Genomic DNA, 20,421 nt, shown 5'->3' with positions numbered 1-20,421 from the left:
GGACTCTCTTCACATGACATAGTTATAGTACTACTATATTATTTTTTAACTTCCATGGAAGTAACCTATGGCATCTCAAGGTATGTAGTTTCGTGAGACTTTAAAACTCTCTGGCTGAGAACTGCACAATTGGCCCTCTCTCTTCATAGATTTTATACTCATGGATTCAACCATCCATGGCTTGAAATCTTTTTTAAAATTCAGTTTTTTTAAAAAAAAATCCAGAAAATGAATCTTGATTTTGCCATTTTATATAAGAGACACAATTTTACAACCCATTGTATATTATGGGACTTGAGCATCCATGGACCTTGGCATCTACAACCAGTCCTGGAACTAAAACCCAACACATGCCAAGGGCCCCTTTTTAAACTGCTGGTACGAGGATGGCAATGCTGACTGGAAATAGTGATACTGTTAGTAAAAATACATTCACCTTTTATTCCCTCAAATGTTTTGAATTAATGCCTATGAAAGAGTTGATAAATGGAAATACATATCTGAAACATTAAAAATGAGAGAGAGAAACACAAAAGGTAACACAACTGAAGCATGAGTAGAAGATACGGATGACTGAAGCAATGTTTTATTCACCACTGTTTGCATTTGTTATTTAAAGCATGAAGCTGGAAGAATATCTTTTTCATTGTCTGTGTTCAGCCAGGGATAGCATTTACAACTAAAAGGCTAATTGCTACCTACAAGAGAGGCATTGTCTACTTCTGAACAAGATCTCAAAGGAGATGGGACTAGGGAGGACTTGAGATTCATTAAAGTCTTGCTAGTTTGTGGTTATTGCGTTTAAGTCCAGCATATGGCAGCTCTGTCATACAGTTTTCTTGTCAAAACCTATTGAGAGGACATTCGCTATTGTTTGTTTTTTGGTTGCATGCTGCAAGTTACATTATCACAGGATGTCTACACCCTACACTACTGGAGAAATTATACTGTTTAGCCAGTATTGCACCACCTGACAACCATCGGGCAGTAACAGCCTGTAACGAAAGGTCCAAGGCATTGACATCTCAAGCCCATCCTCTGCTGGATATCAGCCATCTACAGAGATACTTGCAGGAACACCTCAGCAAGCAAGAGTCCAAAAGTGGCAGGCTAAAACTTGGAACCTCAATCAGTGGCTGATGCCAGATGAGAAATTCCATCCTGGGCACACAGAAGACTGGGTGACTTGGAAAGCGCTGAACAGACTACATTCTGGCACCACGAGATTCAGAACCAATCTTAAGAAATCGGATTACAAAGTGGGGTCCACAACATGGGAGTGTGGAGAAGAGCAAACCACAAACCACTTACTACAATGTAGTCTGAGCCCTGCCACATGCACAATGGAGGACCTTCTTACAGTGACACTATGGGCACTTAAAGTGGCCAGCTTCTGGTCAAAGGAAATTTAGTATAATGCCAAGTTTTTAACATTTTTTTGATTTTTCTATACATTAATAACTATTCTCAATTCGCTTCTGACACGATAAATAAATAAAAGCTATTGTTTTCCCCAAGGCAACACACTGAGTTTCCTTGGCTGGGCAGGGATTCAAATCTTGATGTCGCAAAGGTCACATTCAACTCAAACCACTTCAGCATGCTGGCTCTCCAAATTTCTCATTATTCAAGCACAAATGTGTTAGTAACTTGTAGAAAGATCTTCCAAGCATGTATGACAGAACAACATATAACTCCTTTTCATCCAGAAGTCACACAAATATGAAAGGTAATTCAATGATTAGAATCAATGTCATAATGCTCATACTGAAAAGAAATGTGTCCAGAGGAGAGCGACTAAAATGATAAAAGGTCTGGAGAACAAGCCCTATGAGGAGCGGCTTAACGAGCTGGGCATGTTTAGCCTGAAGAAGAGAAGGCTGAGAGGGGATATGATAGCCATGTATAAATATGTGAGAGGAAGCCACAGGGAGGAGGGAGCAAGCTTGTTTTCTGCTTCCCTGGAGACTAGGACGCGGAACAATGGCTTCAAACTACAAGAGAGGAGATTCCATCTGAACGTTAGGAAGAACTTCCTGACTGTGAGAGCCGTTCAGCAGTGGAACTCTCTGCCCCGGAGTGTGGTGGAGGCTCCTTCTTTGGAAGCTTTTAAACAGAGGCTGGATGGCCATCTGTCAGGGGTGATTTGAATGCAATATTCCTGCTTCTTGGCAGGGGGTTGGACTGGATGGCCCATGAGGTCTCTTCCAACTCTTTGATTCTATGATTCTATGAAATAGAAATAGAGGTTGAGTATCCCTCATCCGAAATGCTTGGGACCATAAATATTTTGGATTTTTGTATTTGTATATATGTAGATTTATTTATTTATTTATTTACTTGTATACCGCAGTTTCTCAGCCTAACAGGCGACTCAACGCGGTTTACAACAAGGATAAAAATCAAACAGTGATATACAATTTAAAACCCTAATAACATGGTATACAATATTGACAAAACAATAACAACCCAATACATCTCATAACTAGAGTCGTGATCCAATTCGTCGTCCATTTTTCCATTCCTGTATCATAATAGATAATAAGATATCCATCAGATGTAAGCTACGTCTAAATATGGAATTCATTTATGTTTCAAATATACTTTAAAGACATAGCCTGAAATTAATTTTATACTTTTTTTTTTACAATTTTCTGCATGAAAGAAAGTTTGCGTGCATTGAACCATCACAAACTGAAGGTGTCACTATCTCAGCCACCAATAATGGACAATTTTGAAGGACTTCAGATTTTGGAATTCTGGATAAGAGATATTCAATCTTAATTAGTTTTTCTACCTTGCTTTCTGCTCTAGCTTGTCATTTCCTACTTTGTTGAGATTGCATTTTATTTAAACATATAATCATTTAAGAAAAAAATTAATGTCTTTCCATGGTTAATATTTCACCCTCTTCCTTTGCTACTCTGAGATAATGAGAGAACCTATGCTATTTTCTGTTTCTATAAGAACAAGATGAAATGAGAGAGAAATAGCAAATAGAATTGGTTGGGAACTATTTTTCATTGTTGGAAAAGAAGTAGCTGTTAATTCATACTAAAACTAGCATACAATGGATGACTAGAAGGAATTGAATAAAATTGCTTGTATGTCCTTTGGGGGTCAAGTCACTCCCACTAAATGAATGTCCTAACTGTGTTTTAAGAAGAATAAGAGTCCAAGGAGGGAACGTGAGCTAGTTTAGGAATTGTAGGAGCTGAAGTCCAAAATATCTGGAGGAGCACAGTTTGAGTAACTCTGCTGTAGAAAAGAAAAGGATCCTACGGATGTGATGTAAGAAGTTGGGTATGTTTAGCTTGGAGAGGAGGCATGCTATCCACCTTTAAATATTTCAGGGGATGTCATGTAAAAGATGGAGCAAATTGGATTCCTGCTGCTCCAGACACAAATTGCAAGAAAAGAGTTTCCACCAAGATATTAATTAGCAGGAACGTTCTGATAGTAAAAGCTGTTTAACAATGGAACAGACTGCTTCAGAGGCTGGTGGAGTCTCCTTGTTTCAAAGTTTTAGACAGAAGTTGGGTGACCATGTTTCAGGAGTGCTTTAGTTGCGTTTTCCTGATGACAGGGGATGGGGTTGGACTAGATGAACCTTGATGCCCCTTCCAACTCTGCGATTCTCTAATTCTAAGATGGAACACTTCATTGGAAATAGGTGGCTTTGTGAACAAAAAAGCAATGCATATAATAACAAAAGTCTCAAAACCTAGTGATCATAAAGTAATACATTTTGTTTTCAGATGATCTCTTGTGGCCCCTTCAAACTCTGTATTTTGTGTAAATAAGATATTTGAAAGAAGAGGAACTTTGAGAAGAACCAACAATTTCTGCAATATGTTTAATTACCATTCATGCCTGTGTAAAATTAATCTCACCATAATTTCTTTCAAAATATTTAAAACAAAAAAGATTCTTAGTTAAATTCCTCATATCAAGACAAGCTTTCTCAGATAAAAATATTGTATATCACATAAATCAGACTCTCAAAAGGACAAATAAATGGGTTCTAGAGGAAAGCGAGCTTGAAGTTTAACTTGGATCTCTAAGCCAGTGGTTCTTAACCTGTGGGTCCCCAAGTGTTTTAGCCTACAACTCCCAGAAATTCCACCCAGTTTACAAGCTTTCTGTTAGGATTTCTGAGATTTGAAGGTGAAAACATCTGGAGATCCACAGGTTGAGAACCACTACTCTAAGTTAAGGTTATTGAACTTTGAGCAACTGGCCACAATTCCGTATAACTCTGTATATCATAATAGTGTTTTATGTGGAACAATACTATGCTAAATCATTTACTATCCTGGAGAGGTACAATAGAACTGCTGGTGGCATCCCATAGTATGTGTAGACCTGAAAAATGCAGGTAAAGTAACTGTTCTCATTTTAAAGTGCAAAATGTTTGGATTCAATTTTATACATTTATATATACTGTGGATTAGTTTTATTCTTCTTCTCCTCAAATTACTGCTATAACACTGACAAATTCAAAATATAATAGAAAACCCAAGAATTACTTCTCATCTTTTAATGTAATCTCTTCTCTTCTTATGTCTCAGCTAAACCGTGATAGCATATTTATGGTATTACACCCTCCTCTCCTAAATAGTTTCAATGTCTTAGCTAATTTACCATGTTTACAACTTGTAGAACATCATTATAGTCTATATCACTAGTTCAAAACTTGTTTTAAACTCAATGGAAGTTGCACTTTGCTAATACCACTCAGGCTCAAGGAGAAACACAGCTCTCCCTGCAGCCTCAAAAGTGCATTCCAAGTAAAAGCTTGAAACCCAGAAATTGGCAGGGAAAAAACATGACAGCCTGGCTAATGGAGAAATTATAATCCTGTGGAATGTTTGCATCCATTTCAGCCTTTTTCTTTTGGGGATAAATTTAGTAAGGAGCATTGGGATTACTTTATTTAAGCTGTTGGAATCCAGCACTTGGCCAGACCCAATGTTAACCTCCTCTTCCTATCATGCTAAGGCTACTTAAGAAGTGTTTTAAAAGGCAAAGGGCATGGCTTAGTGATCTCACACTTTGAGTCTAAAATGCTGTCTGTCCAGGCTGACAGGTTTAGTCTTTAGATAGTTGTGAGTTCATTTTGATATTTTGTGATGTGATATGGAGATCCTTTAACAAACGTATTCTTTTTTTAAACATATTTTAAATGAGTAACTGAGATGCCATTGTAACTCTGCTTATGAAATCTTTCTTATCCACAAACACAAATAGAGTGGCCTTTTAATCATCACCCACCAGGAAAGAAACATGTCTTTTTCCAGCCACAATAAAAAAGGGCAGATTTGGATGAATTCACCTATCTTCATTATAGGATTGAAGTCTCAAAGTTAAAGTATGCAAGCGAGACAAATAGATGATATAGTCATTCCTCCACATTGGTTGGCTTAACCATCACAGATTTAAATATTTGTGGATTATTTTACTGCTGCCTCCAGCGGTGCCTTATGCCATTTTAATAGAGACTTCAATAATACTGGAATCCACCTCGAACTGTGTTCAGTTAAGTGAGGGTTACACTCTATCTACACTGCCAGTTTCTGAACAAATTAATTACATTATCTGGCAGTGTAGACTCATATAATCCAGTTCAAAGCAATTAGTCTGCATTCAGAAACTGTCAGTGTAGATGGGACTAACTCTCACTTAACTGAACACAAGTGAGGGTTATATGGCAGTGTAGATTCAGCCTTAGTGAGTGGTCGAATCTTTGGTTATGGGAGGAAATTGAACTGGAAGGATAGTTGGATCTGGCCGTACATGCATTCTCTTGCTCACTCAAGTGGACATATATAAGAGTGGGTTGATGCATTCCTTCATGCGCTCCCTCACGTGCTCAGGTGGGTCAGGGAAAGGTATGAAATCAGAGAGTGGGACAAGGAATACACTCATTCAATTGCACACTCATTTGCTTCAGAAGGGTGAAGGAGGAGGGAGGGTGCATGCTTTCCATTGTGTGGACACTTGAGTGGACTGGGGAGGGGAGGATTTGACAGGGGAGCAGAAGGAGGGAGTGCAGATGGTGAGCACGTCTTTGGGGCAGATGGAAGGAGTGACACTTATGAGGAACAGGTGCTCCCACTGCCCTTGCCATCCTCCCCCTGCTCCCACCATTGAAATCCCCTGAGTTAGTTCTCTTGTTCTCCCTTCTCCCCATCTCACTCCTTCTCTTCACCCTGGAAACCTCCACATCACTAGCCTTCCTGTCTGCCGCCCATCTGAACAAGTGAGTGACTGCAAAGCATCACATGCATTGTCAGTCAACCTGTCGATACAGGTGCTTTTTGTGTGTGTTAAAATACAATTTAGAGAGCCTAGAGATATTTGAGTTTTTGTAACTCCCAAGAAAGTTGAGGGCCAACTGTACTGACAAAAGAGCTCACTGCTTCAGTCTGAAAGTGAGAGGTCCTTTCCTGAGAGGTCCTTTCCATAGTATTTGTTCTGCTTTTGAGAGACATTGGTGTTCAATTTGAACAATATGTGAAATAATGTCATAAGGAAGAGGAAGCAGGCTTGTTTTCTGCTGTCCTGGAAACGAGGACTCATTGCAATGGGTTCAAATTACAGGAAAGGAGATTAGGAAGAACATTAGGAAGAACTTTCTGAATGTAAGAGCTGTTCAGTAGTGGAACTCTGCCGCAGAGTGTGATGGAAGCTCCTTCCTTGGAAGCTTTTAAACAGAGGCTGGATGGCCAACTGACAGGGGTACTTTGATTGTGCTTTTCCTGCATGGCAGGGGGTTGGACTGGATGCTCTTCCGACTCTATAATTCTATGATTCTATGGCAGTGTAGATCTAGCCTCAGGCAAGAAATGTTTTAGGCCAGGCTTTCATTTATGTAAACAAGATTCAAAGAAGCACAGAGGATTGCATTCACAATCTCAGTGGGAGGAGTCGTCTCTTTTATTCACTTGCCAGAAAAATTCAGGGAGCAAAACCCTGTGGCTGTTTGCCTTAATAAATGATGCATTGCATGGCTTTTGGAAAACATGAAAATAATAAATCTCTTACAGCCAGGGCAGTGGTCGTGTCAAATACCAGTCAACAATAGGAACTTAACATCTCCAGTACCACCATTAAATGTGGATATGGCCCATGGTGGTTAAGGGCTAAATTAGTCCTGGATAAATTAGCTCCCTTTGTGCACCTGCTCACCCCTGTTTTACACAATGATGTGCAAAGCATTTTATGCATGCAATCTCTTTGAAAACCCAAAGGCAGAGGAATGAGGAAGAACTATTCCAGCATTCCTGCCACTTGCCATTTTACTTTGTGATAGGCTAATAGTGCATAGTAATAAAAACATAGAAGTAAGGTGCCTTTCTCAATAACACCACATCCAAAGTGTGCACTGTTACTGAATTAATCAACAGCAAGATTCCTATATTCATTTTTGCATTTTCACTTAGCTGTACCTGGAGGGAGGAATGGAATTTGCTTGGTGTTGTCATATCTGCTGTTTTAGGTAACTCTGGTCCAGCTGGCTGCAGGGGTCTTACGTTTTTGTTTTGTTTTTTCATGTCAAGAGCGACTTGAGAAACGGAAAGTTGCTTCTGGTGTGAAAGAACTGGCCGTCTGCAAGGACGTTGACCAGGGGACACCCAAATGTTTTGATGTTTTACCATCCTTGTGGGAGGCTTCTCTCATGTCCCCGCAATGGGGAGTTGGAACTGATAGACGGAGCTCATCCACGCTCTCCCCGGATTTGAACCTGCGACCTGTTGGTCTTCAGTCCTGCCGGCACAGGGGTATAACCCACTGCACCTCCGGGGGCTCCTATAGGGGTCTTACAGTAATTTGTTGTTACTCATTGCTGACTACATGGTGCGTTGCAGTATCAATTTTTATGTGTCAGTTTGCCATTATGTGATGATTACTTCTATTTGGGTATAAGAGTAGAGATTATGAACTTTTTTCTCCCTTTTTTTGGATGGGGGGTGTCTTCTTTAAATAACATGTATGTTTTCTAAAAGTCCCTCCCTAGCCCCAAAAACGAACTCTTTTTCCCAAAAACGAACTCTCTCTCTCTTTCCCCATTCTAGTTATTTTATTTCCTTTCCCCTAAACATTTAAACCAGCTGATAGCTAATATTAGAGCTCTAGGAAGCTTCTCAGAATCAGAGATCTGGTATTAACAAATCTAAACAAGACACATGGGTACTTTCTTCTAATTGCTTCTTGATTGTGTAACTTTGGAGAACTGAATCACATTAAAGAACTGTTTATTCCGCTGACATCATTCACCCAAACAGAACGTTTTAGGTTGTATTGGGGTCAGTAATAGATTCCCAAGGGAGAAGGCAACAACATTCTGTGCTGCCCTTTTTGTTTGTTTGTTTGTTTTGCTGGTGTGCATCTTTAGAGGGAGATTTGACTTTGCCTCTCTCTGTGGAGGTGGGAACATCTACATTATATATGATTAATGCAGTTTGACCCCACTTTAACTGCCATGACTCAATGCTAGGGAACCATTAAGGTTGTAGTCTGGTGAGACACCAGTACTATTTGGCAGAAAGGGTTAAAGACCTTTTAAAACCATAAGGCCCATGATTGCACAGCATTGGGCCATTGTAGTTAAAGTGGTATCAAGCTGCATTACATCTGCAGCAGTGGTTCCCAATGGGGTTTTTTTTTTGACCAGGGATCACTTGACCAGGAACCACTTTGACCAGAACCACTCTCCAACATTAGTACCAAAAAGGGTTAAAAATAAGTTTTTGGTCAACTTTAGATTCGGTTTGGGGTGCTGATTCAGAAAATTGCATTGAATAGACCACATCAGCTCTGGTTTCTGATACAGAACATAAGCCATGGTCAGTGACAGGGAAGAAGTGGCAGCAAAAGGAGTGGAAATAAAATAAACAAATAAAAAGGCAGGAGGCTCGCAGACCAGATTTTCATCCTTACAGCCCATTACAGCCTCATAACCCACAGGTTAAGAACCACTATTCTATAGTGTAGATGCACCCAGAAACAGTGTGATTTGCTCAAAACCGTTCAATGTGTTTTCATGGCTGATTTTTTGCAGGATGAATTCATTCAGTCACGTATTACAAAGCTGTGCATAAAAGAGTATATCTGAGGTCTTTTTCGGATTTAGAACATCAAATTCCTATAAAACAAGGATACATGTTAAAAAAAAGGTTTTATGACCCTCAATTTTGTATGCCTGTGTAATTAATATAATGAATTATATAGAAGCACCAAGTACAGGAAGTCCCCAAGTTACAAACATGATAGGTTCTGTAGGTTTGTCCTTCACTTAACTTGGATGTAAGTTGGAACAGGTGCATTTTTAAGTGTGACTCCAGCCATATGTGTGTGTGACTCCAGCCACATATTAGGTTTGCCCTTCAGTTAATTTGGATGTAAGTTGGAACAGGTACATTTTTATATTGTGCTTTGAATATATATATGGCTGGAATCACACTTAAAAATGTACCTGTTCTAACTTACATCCAAATTAACTTTAGGAAATCCCCATGGTATCCAAAGCGCGATCGATCGATCGATAGATAGATATAGATAGATAGATGGCACTTTGGATAGCATAGGGAAGGGTTAACACCCCTGTGGTGTTTGTTTTGCTGTCTCCGCACTTTCTGTCCCTGTAATAATTAGATTTTGAAAAATGTGGCTTGTTGTGGAAACAAGGATTGGTGAGAAAGCTTCAGTTGAAACATCTTTTCTCCCATGATAACCCTTCCAGGAGTGAATTTCCCTTCCTAAAGGTCAGGCATGTAGCTTGAGGGGCTTCAGCACCCCCCCCCCCCCAATTCTCAGGGTGGTCCGCAAGAAGCCCTTACTGGTACATTATTTAAACTGTTATGTTTATTCATATCATGATCTGATCACCATGCTCAATATATCCCATATGCATGGGGGTATTGGAATAACGATACAAAAGGTTTGCTAGGGTAGATCCTCTCTCACTCAGTGTGCCCCCCCCCCCCCAAATCAAAATCCTGGCTACTGGCTAAGGTAGAGATCTCTCACCCTCTTCTTAACTGTGAGTCATTTGTAAGTTGGATGTTTGTAACTCAGGGATTATCTATATATCACATTTCTTCAGAGCATCCCCAAAAGGTTCCTACTTATAAAAAGAGAAACAGAGAAAGAGCCTAACAAAGCTCTCTCTTGTGTCTAGCTGGGATCATAGGAACATCTGTCCACATCAGGCATGGACAAACTTCGGTCCTCCATGTATTTTGGACTTCAACTCCCACAATTCCTAATAGCTGGTAAACAGGCTGGGATTCCTGAGAGTTGAAGTCCAAAACACCTAGGAGGGATGAAGTTTGTCCATGCCTGGTCCACATGGTGTGCAGGGAATTGCTTCTCAAATCAAACCCAAGACAGTATCAGCTGCATTCTGACATTTCAGGATCAGGTCATAGGCAACAGTCGCTATATGAAGAGACTCCAGTGTGTGGGAAGTAGCTTATTTTGTAAAGGAAGGGCACTAGTATTCGAATGTTACCTTCAAATTATGAACATGTTGGTTTTTTCCCCTCAAAAATGATTTCTGGCATGATTTCTGTTTTGACCCTTTAAAGAAACCTAGGGATTATCAACACTGTTCTAAATATAAAGGGATAATGGTCTTGTTAGGCTTCTGATTAGCTTATTACGTGACCTCTTACATAATGCGCTAATGCTTTCCATGTCCCATTCGGCATGTTATGGACACAACACTCTCTGATGGCTGTGTGGACTGAGGTTTCTGAGTAGAAATGTATACTTTCCCCAATTTTGTTGGTCTGCGTAAGAATAAGTACATTCAAGTCTTCCCACTATACATACTTTTTGATTACCAGTCATGCTTCAGGACATTTCAAAGTTATGTTATTTATTATTTATTAAAATATTTATACCCCACCCCTTATCTGAAGTTCTCAGGGCAGCTTTTTGATATCTTATTCGGCAGTCACAAGAATATAAGATGCACAACTACTGGGAATTCACATGCATGGTCTTTAACGACAGATCCCATCTGGTCTTAGAAGCAAAGCAGTGTCAGCTCTGATCAGTACTTGGATGGGAGATGGCAACAAATATGTTTGGGAAGAAACAAAGATTCAGACATTAATTCATTAAATTCACTCATCAATTTGAGAAGAAACACTTTCAAGAAATGGTCTACCCCTCAGCTTTGCTTCATGCTAATTCTTCAATATGTTTCCCTGAAGTCATATTGAATTTAGCGTATTTTTTCAGGCATGCATATTAATCTCTAATAACCCACCGACCCCATGCTCCAAAATGCATGTGACACTTTTCAATCAGTTAGTTTTGCTTTCAAGTGAACAATATTTTCAGATTCTGTGTAGTAGTTTGAGTAAATTAATAAAGCAAAGAAATCCGTCTGTAACCCCCACTCCTAAAAAAAACCCAATGTTTTCACATGTATTTAAGAGTAGGGTTGATGTGCATGGAATGGTATGCCATGTCTTTATATTTTTAACAAAACTGCATCAATCACTGTTTTATCATGCAAGATGTACCTAATATTGCTTTAACTCCTGGTCACCAGGTCCCTGCTGGTAAAGTCACAAGGCGCACTTCTCTCTATCTTCCATCAGATGGCTTATTTGGTGATACTATTTGAATAGAAGCCAAGTAGCTTCTTGTCTCCAATCAGCTCAGAGAAGTCATATATATATATATATATATATATATATATATATATATATATATATATATTCCACAACACAAAGTTTAGGGTTGGGTGTAATTACATCTGATATTGGTCAATGAATTGTGGGGAATGTAGCCACATAGCTGCCTGATGATATCTATGGCTTCCTTTCATAGAGTGCTGTTACATTTGGGTAAGCTCACTTGACAATGGGTTGGATAAACAATAGTTGCAATCTTGTGCATCCACACCTCTGGGTCCTGAGAGACATTGGTGGTAGCAACTATTGGTGGCAGCAACCCTGTGGCCCTCCAGGTGTTTGGAACTCCAACTCCCAGAACCAGCTTATTCAATGATCAGGAATTCTGGCAGCTGAAGTCCAAAACATCTGGAGGCCCACAGTTAGTGCAGGTCTGGCCTAGACTTAGAGCAATAGTTCCCAACCTTTTTGTGACCAGGGACCACTCTCTAACATAGTACCAAAAGGGTTACAAATCAGTTTTTGGTCAACTTTAGAAGAAGAAGACCTTTATTTTTATACCCTGCCTCCATCTTCCCAAAGGACTCGGGGCGGCTTACATGGGGCCAAGTCCAAACAACATACAGTTAAAACATAGCAAATAAAATATTAAAACAACACAAAAGCAACATCATAAACAATAATAAAACAAGCATCATAAGCAACAACCAAAAATACTTCCAAGTCTCATTTGGGGTGGGGTGGGGGGAGCTGGTGTGCAAACAAGTTAAGGAATGTGCTGGTCAATAAGGTGGATGGAACGTATAACAACATAGGAATAGAGCAATTGTGGTGGGGTCATTTTAACTTAAAAGTGCAGTAATTAGATACGGGAACCTGATTTTAGGCCATGGTTAGGGGCCATCTGTCAAAGGAATCGTCAATCGATTTAGTTATTTGGGGTGCTGATTCAAAAAATTAAATTGGATTGCCTACATCAGCTCTAGTTTCTGATACAGATCATATGCCATCCAGTAGTCGCCATCTGCTAGCCCTCAGAAAACCATACTTAATAATCTAGAGCAGATATGATCTATCCAATGCAGTTTTCTGAATCAGCACTCCAAATAACCCTAGGAACAGGCCTAAAAGCTAAGACAACAAGGCACCCCTTTTCCAGGTGCCACATGGAACGGCTCCGCTAAGGGGGAGGTAGGAGGAGAAGTAGTAGTCAGGAGACTTGTTGTTGCGCCTTTTGTGGGTAGTCAGCCTCTCCCCTCCTGATATCCCCGTTGCCTTGGCACTATAAAGGGGTTTCACGAGAACAGGCACTCTGGTTGTACAGGTGTAGTAATGTTGAGGCTGCGAACCATATTTTAGTTCTTGCGGACTACAGGTTAGGAGCCACTGACTTAGACAGTGGTGTCCAACGACTTTTATATTCATCAATGAAGTGAATTGGCTCTGAGTTTTATTCTAGCCTTGGAGAACCACCCTCAGTTAGACCAATGGAATAACTCAGTAGAAAGCTGTGTCATTTTTTGTTTGTTTGTTTTGCTTTTAAACCAGTAACTTATATGCTGACCATTTTTGGAGTTTCTTTTTCTGGTGTTATTAAAATGGGGGGGGGGGGGGAGAGAGAGAGTTTGCCCTAGTTAAATCAAAGAAAGTAGGTTGTGAACTAAAATTGTTTCAACTTTTCATTCTAAAATTACAGTTATTGTTGTTAACTGCCTTCAAGTTTATTTTGACTTATGGTGACTCAATGTGTGTATGGGAGACCTCTAAACCCTAGCATCAACAGTCCTGGTTTTGCAGATTCAGGCCTGTGGCTTCCGGATTGAGTCTAACTATCTGGAATGTTGTCTTTTTCTACTGCCCTCTACCTTACCAAGTATTATTTACCAAGTATCTTTTCTAGTGAGTCATGTATTCCCATGATATGGCCAAAAGCCAACAGCCTCAGTCATCTGTGAATGAATATTTGGGGCTAAGCCTCACTGAACATGTTATTTATTGTTGAAGATGCCTGAGACTGGGACATATGGGAATAATTAAAAGTTGAACAGCTAAAGTAACAAATTTCTCACCTCATCTAGATATGCCTATATTGCTTTCAATGAAGAATGCCAGAACTGGGCAAGTGCTTTTGTCCTTGGACATTATGTGGATAGTGCCAATGTGTAGTCTGATCACTAGATGGCAATAGAGGTACTGATATAAACTAAATATTCTATAACAGGACGTTTGGGGAAAGAGTAAACAAATGGGCATTTTATTCTTATAGCATATGCAGTAGATCACTGCCTGTCAAATACAGTTTTTTAAAATAATTAATAACCTTCTCCATTACCTTTACTCAATGTGATATTTAGCTGAATTTGGTATTTATCACTCAACAGATTAGGTTTTAGCAGATCATACTACAGCAGATCCACTATAGCAGTCATGGGATGGTAAATCAATGCTTTTTTAACTCAGTTAATATGGTTGGGATTGGGAACAGGATTTAGATTGGATTGTGAATTGTAAACTCTTTCAGATGTTGCTGAATAGCAATTTCCAGTAGTCCTAGGGCACTTCCACACAGGCATATAACCCAGAAAATCCCACAATATCTGCTTTGAACTGGTCGTATATTCCAGTTCAAAGCAGGAAATGTGGGGTTTTATTCAGTTGTGTGGAAGGGGCCCCAGACACAGTTAGTGCTGAGGAAAGTGAGAATTGAAATTCCATAATTAGAGGAATTTTATTCCCAGCTTATTCATCCCAGCATCTGCCTAATTATAATGAGGCATGAATTTCTCAACTAGACTGCAAGTTAGTGTACCATTATCTAGCAACCATTCTTAACCTATTACTGTAAGATGTAAATTAATATAAGATTGTTAAGAAAAATGCATCAGCTATCAACTTTGTAGGTATAACTTTTGATGATTTGATTAGTTATGGATTTGATAAATATAATCTCTCTGGAAATTTCTAGTTCTTTCTGTGCAACTGTATGGTCTTTCTGTAGCAGAAGCTGACCACAGAACCATGTTGAAATGCCATGTTGAGAGGTGTTTTCTCAAGTTTTAAAAAAAGTGCTGAGTTGTTTTATTCTTATTATTTTACTGACACAAAATCACAGTATGTCACAGCAAACGAGATATATATGCTGGATTTCATATCACAAAATCACAAGTCAAACACTTCCCAAGTGTCTAGGACTGTGTGATGTATTTTCGAATGATGCACACAGATCCAAGTAAGGTCACTTTTTGCAGTTGACAGATTGTGATTTTTGTTGTTGTTGTTGTTGTTGTTAGTGGGTTTTTCCACTTTTCCACAGGCCCTAACTCCTCTAAAAGTGGAAAGTCTTTTGCATTTGCAAAAAAAACCCCAATCTCAAAGTATGAAAAAAACCAATCTTAAGACTCCCTACTGTGAACAGCCTATTAAAAGAAAGGGATGAAAGGCTTAATTTTCTCTCTCCTTTGCACACTGTTTGCTTTTATGTATCATCTTCATGGTATTAATCAATTTTTACAGATTATTTCATTGAAAATCTTGAATACATAATTGTGAGTTTCTATAATAGTAGTTTGCTTTAGTGTCTTTTTCTGGATTTGAACTGATTGGAATGATAAAAGAAGGAATGTGCAGGTGTTGACAAAACATATAAAGTGTACCCATAACTTGATTGGCACCCACTCTTTTGGAATTATTGGGGTTAGATAGCTTACTAAGAAACTTGATAAAATCAAAGACTATCTAGAATACACACACACATATCATGTCAGGAGCAACTTGAGAAACTGCAAATTGCTTCTGGTTTGAGAGAATTGGCCAACTGCAAGTACATTGCCCAGGGGATGCTCAGACGTTTTACCATCCTATGGGAGGCTTCTCTCATGTCCCCACATGAGAAGCTGGAGCTGACAGACAGGAGCTCACCCCGCTCACCAGAATCAACCCACCGATCTTTCGGTCTGCAGTCCTGCTGGCACAAAGGTTTAACCCATTGCACCAATGGGGGCTCCTTACAAAATATTGAGATTAAAGGAAATTATTTACTCCTATTTTACCCTACAGCTATAGGAACTGACATTATACAAACAAAAAAAATGTGAACCATCTGTCAAAGAAGCTTTCATGTGACTGAACTATGTAGGCTTATGGCTGTGTCTATGTGTATAGTTATTTACATTTTTGTTTTTATTTACTCTCAAAGTCTTCAGTGATTACTCAAAAACTCTGCTTTACAAGTAACATACCCTTTTTCCTCGTACAGCATGACACTCATATACATTAGACTGATGTCTAAGGCTTTATTGATCTGTATCTAACACACATGCCTTCTGTAGGCATTTTCTAAGTTCTCCAGCATATCGCTATGGTATTCTTGGGCCAGATATCCTTCATTTCAATAGGGTTTTCCATTATCTACAATTTTGCATATTTGCACAAAATCCAGAAATATACTCCCTAACATTACAGGGAGGTTTTTATTTATTTATTTTATTTATTTGGTATGTTTGTATACCGCTAATATCTCAGCCTGTGCGGCGACTCATTGCGGTTTACAACATGTTAAAATATACAATGTTAAAAAATACAATTCACTTGAGCATATAAAAATTAAAATTAAGAATACATACAAAAAACATACGCAGTATTGGGCCACCAATACAGATCGGGACATCTCATAGTTAAAATCGTCATCCAATTCGTTGTCTTGATTGCTAATCCATGGTCAGATAGAACATCACGACAAAGGTCAATTGAAGACTTGCTCAAACATCCAGGTTTTTAGTTTTTTCCTAAATGCCATTAGCGAGGTCGCTGATCTTAATTCAGTAGGGAGGGCATTCCAAAGCTGGGGGGCCACCGCAGAAAAGGCCCTATCTCTCGTTCCCACGAGCCGCACCTGTGAAGCAGGTGGGATAGAGAGAAGGGCTTCTCCTGAAGATCTAAGGGTCCTGGTGGGCTGATAGGCCGAGATACGTTCGGATAGGTATGTAGGGCCAGAACCGTTTAGGGCTTTAAAGGTCAAAACCAGCACTTTGAATTGGGCTCGGTAGCTAATCGGTAGCCAGTGAAGCTGGTACAGCAGAGGAGTTGTGTGCTCCCTGCGCCCAGCCCCTGTTAATACCATGGCTGCCGCCCGTTGGACTAGTTGGAGCTTCCGGGCCGTCTTCAAAGGCAACCCCACGTAGAGAGCGTTGCAGTAATCAAGACGGGATGTAACCAGAGCGTGGACTACCGTGGCCAAGTCAGACTTCCCAAGGTACGGTCGCAGTTGGCGCACGAGTCTTAACTGTGCGAATGCTCCCCTGGTCACCGCCGAAACCTGGGGCTCCAGGCTCAGCGATGAGTCCAGGATCACACCCAAACTGCGAACCTGTGTCTTCAGGGGGAGTGCGACCCCGTCTAACACAGGCTGTAACCCTATACCCTGTTCGGCCTTGCGACTGACCAGGAGCACCTCTGTCTTGTCTGGATTCAATTTCAATTTGTTCGCCCCCATCCAGACCGTCACAGCGGCCAAGCACCGGTTCAGGACCTCGACAGCCTCCTTAGTAGCGGGTGGGAAGGAGTGACAGAGCTGGACATCATCTGCGTACAGATGACACCGCACCCCGAAACTCCGGATGATCTCGCCCAGCGGCTTCATGTAGATGTTGAACAACATGGGAGACAGTATTGAACCCTGAGGAACCCCACAAAACAAAGGTTGTGGGGTAGAACAGGAGTCCCCCAGTGACACCTTCTGAGACCGACCCACGAGGAATGACCGGAGCCACTGCAGAGCAGTACCTCCGAGACCCATTCCCGCGAGGCGTCCCAGAAGGATACCGTGGTCGACGGTATCGAAGGCCGCTGAGAGGTCGAGTAGCACCAACAGGGACACACTCCCCCTGTCGAGCTCCCGACGGAGATCATCCACTAAGGCGACCAAGGCTGTCTCGGTACCATGTCCCGGCCTAAAGCCAGACTGTGCCGGATCTAGATAATCCGTGTCTACCAAGAATGCCTGGAGTTGTGAGGCCACCACACGTTCCATGACTTTGCCCAAAAAGGGAAGATTGGAAACAGGCCGATAGTTTACCAATTGAGTGGGGTCCAGTGATGGCTTCTTCAACAGCGGTTTTATTACAGCTTGCTTTAAGCTGGCTGGAAAAATGCCTTCCCGAAGGGAGGCATTAACCACCACCTTAACCCACTCGGCCAATCCCCCTCTGGCCTCCTTTAGAAGCCAGGATGGGCAGGGGTCTAGGATGCATGTGGTAGCTCTCATTCCTCCAAGCACCTTGTCCACATCCTCGGATTGAACCAATTGAAATGAATCCATCAAAATCGGACAAGCAGATGCTCGTGTTACATCCTCAGAGACTGCCGTTAATGCGGCGTCCAGTCCAGAGCGGATCAAGGCGACTTTGTCTGCAAAGAACCGAGCAAAAGCTTCACAGCGAGCAGCCGAGTCATCAGGGCACCCATCCTGAGTGGTGGGTTTTAAAAGGCCTCTGACAACTCGGAACAGTTCAGCCGGACGGTTCTTTGCAGACGCAATAGTGGCCGCGAAGAAAGTTTTCTTAGCGGCTCTTATTGCCGCGGCATATGACCTTAAAAAGGCCACAAACCGTGTTCGGTTTGACTCGCTCGGATCCGAACGCCACACGCTCTCTAGTTCCCTCTTCTTTCGCTTCAACACCGCCAGCTCCTCAGTAAACCAAGGGGCCGGTTTAGATCGGCTACTTGAGAGGGGACGTTCTGGAGCGATCGTGTCTATTGCCCTAGTCATCTCCCCATTCCAGAGAGCGACCAGGGCATCAACAGGATCACCAACCGCGGTGGCGGGAAAATCCCCAAGAGCCGTCAGGAATCCTTCCGGATCCATAAGCCTCCTGGGGCGGACCAATTTAATAGGTCCTCCACCTCTGCGGAGGTTAGGGGGCGCAGTAAGTCTAAAGCTGACCAGGAAGTGGTCGGTCCATGGCAACGGAGAGATGGATAACTCCTCAACACCGCCACCTTCCTCCCATCCCTGACAGAAAACCAAGTCCAATGTATGTCCAGCACTGTGGGTGGGGCCAGATACTTGTTGGGACAGACCCATGGTCGCCATGGTAGACATGAAGTCCTGAGCCGCTCCCGTTAGGGCAGCCTCAGCATGGACATTGAAGTCCCCCAGCACAAGCAGCCGCTGGGACTCCAATGCCAGGTCCGAGACTACCCCCGCTAGCTCAGGTAGGGAGACTGTAGTGCAGCGAGGTGGACGGTACACTAACAGAATCCCTAATCTGTCCCGGTCACCCACCCTCAGGTGGACGCATTCAAAATTTGTTGACTGCGGGATGGGGGTCCTGGTCAGAGGAATAGAATCTCTATAGACTACTGCAACCCCGCCTCCCCGCCCTCCGGATCTCGGTTGATGCTGCACAGAGAACCCGGGTGGACAAAGCTGGGTCAGATTTACACCTCCAGCTTCGTCCAGCCAGGTCTCCGTGATGCACGCCAGATCTGCCCGCTCATCCAAGATTAAATCCTGGATGACAGTTGTTTTGCCGTTGACAGATCTGGCGTTCAACAGCACCACTTTCAATCCCGAGGGACCGCCATCCTGGTTACACCTACTTACCGTATCAGGAGACCGATTTGGGATTACTAAAGTTGTTCCGCGTTCCCTAGGCCGAATTAAAGGTCTCCTTTTCCCGTATCTCCCCTTCCCCACCACGACTTCTATGGGGGCTCCTCGGTTAACGGAAGCCTCTCCCTCCTCCATGACGCTTTTGGTGCTTATATTAATAAGCCAGGGATCGTTATGGTTTGCATACCATGTTATAATTGCATTTTGCCATAGCTTATCCTTCCAAGTGTTCTTCAGTCCCGTTAAGCTATATTCAAGATCCCTCGCACTATTCCATTTATCCATTGGTTGTACTGCACTTTAGATTGCTCAGGACACCACTAATGTTCAAGGTCAAATGTGTTCTCTGACTCCATTCATCACTACTTCTTCTTTCCTTTTTGACAAAGAGCAACATATGGATGGAGCATACCATGGTCTGAATTAGTCTGAATTAAAGTGGAGTCACTAAATCTGTTAGGTTTACCTACTTTACTCATAATCAATTTATAACTGCTCTAACGATAAAAGTCCTATTTGGCCATCAATTCATTGTGTCTACTCCAGCTGGGACTATCTAGTACATTTCAGTTCTTTGTCATCTCCAGATAAATTCTTGGCAGTGTGTCAGCTTAAATCAATTTCTTGTACATCTATGTTCAGGAAGACACACACAGACACATGCTACAGCCTCTGCATCTGCAGGAGACATGTTCCTGAATTCACTGTGAAAACAGGAAACCTTGAATAATAACAAACCCAATTGCCATGGATGACTTTTGCCAGACATGACTACATGAGGATCTAGAAAATTCCTAGGAAAGTATCATTTCTAGAAATCTGCTACATCTTCCAACTTCTGGTGGAAACATACTAGAATCACCTGGAGGACCCAGAAAATTCCTGGAGAGAACATATTTTGTATGTTGTGGATAGGTAAAACCACAGGTAACGATATCACAGTATTTGAAGGTGGGGGCATCTTACTGTATATACTGAGCACAATCCAAAGTGCTGACTTTAGCTTATAAAGCCTTAAGCGGTTCCAGCCCTGCTTACCTGTCCGAACATATCTCCCTCTATGAACCATCACAGAGGTTAAAATCTTCTGAGGAGGCCCTGCTCTCGTTCCCACCTCCTTCGCAAGTGCGGTTGGTGGGGACAAGAGACAGGGTT

The 20,421-nt window shown here is 41.6% G+C and overlaps 1 protein-coding gene across 3 annotated transcripts in view; it reads left to right on the top strand.

Moving 5' to 3' along the window:
• GUCA1C (guanylate cyclase activator 1C) overlaps positions 1-20,421 on the top strand; it is a 72,840-nt gene that overhangs the window by 40,085 nt on the left and 12,334 nt on the right. The gene's annotated exons all lie outside the window — the stretch shown is intronic.

The sequence above is a fragment of the Anolis sagrei genome, chromosome 3, assembly GCF_037176765.1.
Source record: "Anolis sagrei isolate rAnoSag1 chromosome 3, rAnoSag1.mat, whole genome shotgun sequence".
NCBI lineage: Eukaryota > Metazoa > Chordata > Lepidosauria > Squamata > Dactyloidae > Anolis > Anolis sagrei.
The sequence above is the reverse complement of the archived record's forward strand: the minus strand, read 5'-3'. Positions and strand labels throughout refer to the sequence as shown.